The sequence below is a fragment of the Ascaphus truei genome, chromosome 1 (genome assembly GCF_040206685.1).
Source record: "Ascaphus truei isolate aAscTru1 chromosome 1, aAscTru1.hap1, whole genome shotgun sequence".
Lineage (NCBI taxonomy): Eukaryota > Metazoa > Chordata > Amphibia > Anura > Ascaphidae > Ascaphus > Ascaphus truei.
In genome coordinates, this window is record NC_134483.1 from 319350053 (window position 1) to 319358427 (window position 8375).

The following is an 8375-nucleotide window of genomic DNA, read 5'->3' on the forward strand; positions in this document are numbered from 1 at the left end:
ACTTGACAGGGCTCTTCACCCCCTGTCAGTGACCCCGATGGCACATAGGACTGATATTTTCACTTGCCATTATTCAATATGCTGGGAAGATGTATTTAGTTGATTTTAGCCCCTTCATTTGAACGTATTTCTTTCAATAAAAGTATCTATTTGAGTTACTGCATGTATACATTTGAATCCTACATACCAGTAATTAAAGAGTGATATGAGGGTATATAGAATATCATAATTTTATTTCTTCATTAACCTTTACCGCTGCTTTACTTTTTTAAATGCATGCCAAGATCTTCCATTTACCAGCATCAAAGAAAAATGTTTGTTCAACTTGCTTTCCATTTTCCAGCTAGATCACTCAATTTATTGTTAAATTCTCTGCAGCGTTTATTCCTCAGTAAATACAGCATAGGCACCTGAGTAGCCTCTAACAAAGGTGTGTGTATTGTATTTACTTTGCTTCTGAGCCTAACTACAGTACGTCATTCAATGTATTTAAAATGATCAAATTGTTAAAATGGTAAAGACAGTGTTACATGACTTTTACCTTATTGCAGCTCCAATGTGGGACTGCACTTTTAAAGAATAAGGGATCTTTTTTTTTTTTTAACTCTCCATTACTTATCCTATAGCATGAATATGCCATAAACCTTGTGAAAGTAGTGGCCAAAGAACTTTGGCATCTTGTTTAAAAGGATTTTGTAATATATTTAAACATAACCCAACATATAAATGAAAGATACAAAACTGGAGAGAAAGAAAGTAAATGCAAAAATAATTGACGTTGGACAAAAACATGCTAATAAAAATATATTGGTAATACCTTGTAAAAATTATATCTTTTAAGCAAACAAGTCGCATTTGGCTGTTAGAGGAATTCAAGGGGGGAAGGGCGAGAGAGGGAAGGTTCTGCTCTTGTCTTTGTAACAATGCAACACATTTTGGGATAATAGCTCTGAATGTTTAAAGCCAACCCCAGCACCTCCCTTTCTCTCTAGCTGCCAATTTGGACTTCTGAATCAATTAGCTCAGCAGTTCTAAATACTGCAGCACCGACTGTCAGCTCTTTCTGAAATGAACACATGCTGCTGGCATTCACATGGCAGAAAAAAAACTAGATCCACTGAGGTTTGCCACCTGGATCCAGATTTTTCAGATCTGGTCACAATATGTTTTTAAACAAAAGCTGTTGTTGGAGACATCCTCTGTTTGAAAAGTAAATCCTTAACTAGGTCAAGGTTTGAAATAATTAATCCCTATCCAAAGCTGCCAACTAACTCTAGGCCAACAGTGTGATAAGGATCCAGTTCTTGTTTCTGTTCTAAGTTGCTGGCCTGTAAGCACCCTTGGGTATAATCGATAAGATACAAAGAATGGATGATTATTACACTGTTGATATTCTGGACAAAGCCCACTGTAGCCTGTGATTAGGTCCATATTGCATAAACTCATCCCATTTAAAAGCACACAAAGTCCTTCTATTTTCTTCAACTTTATTGGATGGGGTTAACAGAAATATAAAAGCACTTGCATGTCATTTTTGTGGTAGGAAGTGGCTCTTGTGAGGGGAACGTAAAAAGGAATCACTTTCTAAGGGAGCAGTAGAAGATGCATCCACTCACTGTATCTGCTGATGATAAGAGAACGCACACTTTCCTTTCCAGACAGGAACAATCCAATGGGGCATACTAATAAACAGAGAAAGGCAGGGGTTGAGGGCTAAACCAACTCAAGCTATGAGCAGTGAGAAGTTGCCAAGGCAACTGGCTGGTGGTTTGTGGAAAGGCTATATTGTAGCAACAATGTTGCAACTACACAGCAGCATTGGCTACTTCAGAACAGGGAAACATGCAACTTTTACTGGGGAAAGCTGAGAGCCTGAGAGCAGAAAAAATACACAGAAAATATACAATCCTGTTCTAGGGCACTCCCCGTCTGTTATCAGTAGATATCACTATATCTAACATAAATGTGGAACATATTAAATACAACAACAATGTATAAAGACCAGGTTCACATCACAACGTGGTACTGGCCGGTACCACTGGCTCCAAGATCCCCTTTGGCAACGGATGCCAAGTAGGTGTACCAGTCCGAGATGGCTGGGTGCTCCACAATGTCTTTTAAGAGTCCATAGAACAGGTGAGGCCCATGAATGATAATATTAGGGACACCCATGTAGTGATGTCCCAAGTCCACAAATCCTGACAAATGTTCTGGCTCCGACAAAGATTGGATTCGCGTCCATGAGCGTTGTTATGGCTCATGGGAAAGTCTGGCTGGACTTGCCTCCAGGGTCGTGAAGACTGGTTGGTTGGGTAATTCCAACCATGTGTTCCCAGCACACTTAGGGATTGGTAAGGCGACACCTGTTCTTGTGGAGTCGCCATTGTTGGTCGTAGGATTCTGCTTCCAGAAGGAACTCCCTTTAGAGAGGTTCAGTTTTCCATTGACACAGTTGGTCTTGTCTGTATGCGTCCTCCTTTTGGACGCAACTGGGGAGGCCATCTTTGTCTCAGTCACTATGCTGATAGTACTTAGGGCCTCATGCAGAGAGCATAGAATTTTAAAAGTGGCGAATTTCATAAAAAGTAGCTTTTTTGGAGAGTTTTATTCTCCATATGCAGAAAAGTGCGAATTCTGCTATGTTTAACATGGATGCGTGTGGCGAGTTTAAATTGGCGAGATGCGCGCTTCAGAAACGTGTAAAAACAAATTCGCGCTTTTTTTCCCCCTTTACTATAGGCGGCGAGCGCCATCTTGCCATCTTTTCCTGGCGCGGCAAAAATGCGAGAATCGCGCCATTTTTTGGCGCGAACAGCCGCTACATGCCGTTCGCACCTCTCTGCATTCGGAGAGTTTTAAAAATGGCGAGATGGAGGTTCTCGCCAGCCGCGAGGCGAGTTTTAGACATAGGAAAAAAAAATTGGCGCGTTTTTCGTAACTCGCCATTTTCTGCCGTTTTCTGCGCAAAATTGAACAAAAAATGGCGAGTTTTGAAATAACGATGCTCTCTGCATGAGGCCCTTAGTCTTTTGTAAGGAGGCTTACCATGACAGCTTTCAATTCTACCACCAGTTGTGTGGTTGAGAGCAGTGGTAGCCTTCCTGAAATGTGTGAACGCTCGCTGGAGCATTGTCTATTTAGAGCAGGCCTGCACAACATACGGCCCGCGGGCCGCATGCGGCCCATCTGGCCTCTCTGTGCGGCCCGCGATGACTCCGGCCGGGCGCCAGTTAATTAAATAATTTTAAAAAAAAGTTAAAAAAAAAAAGTTTAAAAAAATGGCAGCGATTCATCCTCCCCTCCACTCCCCCAGGTTTTGCGGTGCGCGGGGGCAGCAGCAGCACGAGGAGGATGCGGCAGCCGTGAGTATTTTTTTTTTCAATAGCAGGATGCCGGGGGGCGGGTTGGAGGTCAGAGCATGCCGGGGGCGGGGCTTGGTACCGGGGAGAGGATGTGCTGATGCTGATCTAAGGTGTGTGTGTGTGTGTGTGTGTGTGTGTGTGTGTGTGTGTGTGTGTGTGTGTGTGTGTGTGTGTGTGTGTGTGTGTGTGTGTGTGTAACGGGCTGGTGGGGGGGTGGGTGTGAAAAACGGGCTGGTGGGCGTGTGGGCCGCTGACATGTGAGGAGGGGGGAGGCTGCTGACATGTGAGGAGGGGAGGGGGCTGCTGACATGAGAGGTGGGGTGGGCTGCTGACATGTATGGGGGGGCTGCTGACATGAGAGGTGCAGGGGGGGAAGTGATGTGAGGTGCAGGGGGGAGAGAGAGTGATGTGAGTTCTAGGGGGAGGGTGTGATGTGAGTTGCAGGGGGGGAGAGTGTCATATTGAGGGGAGGGGGGAAGAGTGTCATATTGAGGGAGGGGGAAAGAGTGTCATATTGAGGGGAGGGGGAGAGTGTGTCATATTGAGGGGAGGGGGAGAGTGTGTCATATTGAGGGGAGCGGGAGAGAGTGTCATATTGAGGGGAGGGGGAGAGAGTGTCATATTGAGGGGAGGGGGAGAGAGTGTCATATTGAGGGGAGGGGGAGAGAGTGTCATATTGAGGGGAGGGGGAGAGAGTGTCATATTTAAGGGAGGGGGAGAGTGTGTCATATTGAGGGGAGGGGGAGAGTGTCATATTGAGGGGATTGGGAGAGTGTGTCATATTGAGGGGAGGGGGAGAGTATCATATTGAGGGGATTGGGAGAGAGTGTCATATTGAGGGGAGGGGAAAAGAGTGTCATATTGAGGGGAGGGGGAGAGAGTTTCATATTGAGGGGAGGGGGAGAGCGTGTCATTTAGGGGAGGGGGAGAGTGTCATATTGAGGGGAGGGGGAGAGAGTGTCATATTTAGGGGAGGGGGAGAGAGTGTCATTTTGAGGGGAGGGAGAGAGAGTGTCATATTGAGGGGAGGGAGAGAGAGTGTCATGTTTAGGGGAGGGGGAGAGAGTGTCATATTAAGGGGAGGGGGAGAGCGTGTCATTTAGGGGAGGGGGAGAGTGTCATATTGAGGGGAGGGGGAGAGAGTGTCATATTTAGGGGAGGGGGAGAGAGTGTCATTTTGAGGGGAGGGAGAGAGAGTGTCATATTGAGGGGAGGGAGAGAGAGTGTCATGTTTAGGGGAGGGGGAGAGAGTATAATATTAAGGGGAGGGGGAGAGTGTGTCATATTGAGGGGGGAGAGTGTGTCATATTGAGGGGAGGGGGAGAGAGTGTCATGTTTTAGGGGAGGGGGAGAAAGTGTCATATTGAGGGAAGAGAAACATGGGGGGATGCTGACTTGTGGGGGGGGATGCTGACATGGGATGCTGACATGGGATGCTGATTTGGGGGGGCTGCTGACATGGAATGGGCTGGGGGGATGTGGAGGGGGTATTGTGTGTTTGATGTGGAGGGGGGTATTGTGTGTTTGATGTGGAGGGGGGTATTGTGTGGGTGAGGGGGAGAGATGGGGGTATGAGAGATAGATGGGGAGTATCGTAAAGGTTGATAGTGAGGGGTTCTGGGGGAGATATGAGGATGATGATGATGATGAGAGGTGTTGGAGGAGAGATGATGATGATGATGATGATTTAAGCCGTGCGGCCCAATTTTTTTTCCTTGGAGCAGTTCGGCCCTTCTCACTTTACGAGTTGGGCAGGCCTGATTTAGAGGAACGATGAAGTCCTAGCGTATCTTCAGGTGTCACGTTTGTGACCACAGCACAGACTGGAGGGTGGATTTCTGTTGTTGTTTCTGGAACTTTTAGTTGACCTGTATCTGCTGGAACCGATGGGATCTCATCTGATCTCTAAGCCAGTAGTGTGGTCTGCAGGGTTCTTGTCTGTAGATGCTAACCCCTCATGCTACAGATCTGTCTATGTGGATTCCTCAACTCCCTTTCCTTTGGTTAGGAGATGTCCACTGGGTGGATAGAATGGAGGCGGTTGTCCGATTGTTTTATCTTGGAAGAGCTCTTTGTCAATCACCTTCAGGAGATCGTTCTCTTCCTTTGGTGAAGTTGGCTCATCGTCTTTTGTCGTCTGGACTACTGAACATCCTAGGCCATTGTCACATTCCCCTGATTATGAAGACGGTATTGTGGTTCTCAGGGGTATGACCTTGTTTCTTTTCCTTGCTAGGCCTTCCTGTCACATGGCTATGGCCAAGAAATGGTTTGAAGAGGGATGTGTGTCCACGTTCCATTATATTTGTTCTACGGGCATCAACGTAGTCTGGTTTGCACCTTTTGCCAATGCATACTGTGACAAACGGCTTACTCCGGGGCTCCGTCGTTTGTCCGGGACTGTTTAGAACACGGTCTTTTAGGGTAGGTTAAATGATGAGGCGTCACGTACTGTTCCTTTAAACAGGCTATGCCTGGTTTATTCAGTCCCAGGCACTGAGACTGCCACAGTGCATACAACAGAAAACAGATCAAAACAAAAGCTGCTCACCTGAGCGATAACTTAACTTAGATATCCCTGACTCAGGGTTGGAAGTGGCTTTTCCACTCCCAACAACAAAACAAGGTACTTTTGCAGTCTTACACACATGAACAGAAAGATTGAACCTGTTTGGGGAAGAGGCTTCTCCCCTCTGTAGTTCAGCAGCCTTCCAGCCTCCTGGCTCTTGTGGAGAGACCAGAGCAAACAGGAAATCAGTCTTTCATACCTGATTCCTAATTAGCATGACAGGTGACAGAAATCAGGCAGCAGACAAACTCTGGTCTGGATCTCTCATCCCTCAGTTCCAGCGCTTGCCAAACTGTGGGATGGAGTATATGTATTATAAGGCTGCACTCCTAGGCCAAACAGGATAGAAACTGTCTAGTATCCTGGGAGCCCTATATACGGAATTTATTACCATCCCCTGGTTTCTGTCACATATCCTCCCCCCCAGCTCAGACCTCGAGGGATGAGCGACCATGGATATTAGGGAGTGCATCCTTGACAACCCGTCAGCATTGCCATGTTTGTGCCCTGACCTGTGTTCCACAGAAAATTTAAAGGGTTGTAGGCTTAGGAACCACCTGGTCACTCTAGCATTCTTTTCCCTGTTTTGACACATCCAGGTAAGGGGTGCATGATCTGTGACCAACCGGAATTTTCTCCCCAACAGATAGTATTTGAGCGTCTCTACAGCCCACTTTATTGCGAGACACTCTTTCTCTACTATGGAGTAATTTTTCTCCTGGGGATTTAGTTTCCTACTTAAATAAAGGATGGGGTGCTCCTCACCTTGAGACTCCTGGGAGAGTACCGCCCCCAGCCCTACCTCAGATGCGTCGGTTTGGACTACGAACTCTTTGGAGAAGTCAGGTGTGACCAACACTGGTTGGGCACAGAGAGCTTCTTTCAGGCTTCTAAAGGCCTGTTCGGTTTCCGGGGACCACTTTACCATTAGCGGTCCTCTTGCTTTTGTGAGGTCAGTTAGTGGGGTTGCCTTAGTTGCAAAATTGGGAATAAACCTTCTATAGTACCCAATTAACCCCAAAAAGGTCCTTACTTGTTTTTTTGTAACTGGCCTTGGCCAATTTTGTATCGCCTCCACTTTGAGTGTTTGGGGTTTGAGTAAACCTCTGCCAATAGAATATCCCAGATACTTGGCCTCCTCCAGACCAATAGTGCATTTAGCGGGGTTAGCAGTTAGTCCAGCAGACCGGACTGCGTCAAGCACAGCTTGGACCTTTGGAAGGTGGGATTGCCAATCTTCACTATGGATTACCACATCATCCAGGTAGGCGGCAGCATACCGAGCATGTGGTTTTAAAATTTTATCCATCATTCTTTGGAATGTGGCGGGAGCTCCATGTAAGCCAAAAGGCAACACCTTATACTGAAAGAGGCCGTCTGGGGTTGAGAAGGCTGTCTTTTCTTTTGCTCTTTCTGTGAGGGGAACCTGCCAGTACCCTTTTGTTAGGTCTAGGGTTGTGAGATATCGGGCTTTGCCCAGTCTCTCTACAAGTTCATCTACCCTGGGCATAGGATAAGTATCAAATTTTGACACCGCGTTTAGTTTCCGGTAGTCATTACAAAACCTTGTTGTACCATCTGGCTTTGGGACTAAGACTATAGGGCTGTTCCACCCACTTTGGGATTCCTCAATTACACCTAGTTTTAGCATTTTTTTAACCTCTAAACTTATAGCCTTTCTTTTGGCCTCTGGGATTCGGTACGGTTTAAGGTTAACTCGGACCCCCGGTTCAGAGACTAGGTCATGTTCAATTACGCTAGTTCTACCTGGCCGTATAGAGAAGATTTCTTTGTTTCTTCTCACTAAATTCTGAACCTCTCGTTTCTGATGAACAGACAGGGTTTCAGCTATGCTAACCTCTGGGTCAGTTTCTTGATTCTCTGACGGACCTGGGGGTACTAGGGTTAACAAGACTTCTCTATCTTTCCAGGGCTTGAGTAGGTTTATATGGTAAATTTGCTCAGGTTTCCTCCTACCTGGCTGTCTTACCTTATAATTTACTTCTCCCACTCTTTCCAAGACCTCATATGGCCCATGCCATTTAGCAAGGAATTTACTCTCCACGGTGGGAACCAGAACTAGTACCCTATCACCTGGAGAAAAAATTCTGACCCTAGCACCCTTATTATATGTATTCCTCTGTGCTTCTTGAGCTTTCTCCATGTGTTCCCTCACTATGGGTAGGACTGCAGCAATGCGGTCCTGCATCTGGGCAACATGCTCTATTACACTTCTGTAAGGGGTAACCTTGTGTTCCCAAGTCTCTTTGGCTATATCCAGTAAGCCCCTTGGGTGTCGGCCATACAATAGTTCAAACGGGGAGAAGCCTGTGGATGATTGGGGAACTTCCCTAATGGCAAATAACAGGTACGGTAACAAACAATCCCAGTTTTTCCCATCTTTATCAACCGCCCGCCGTAACATGCTCTTTAAGGTTTTATTG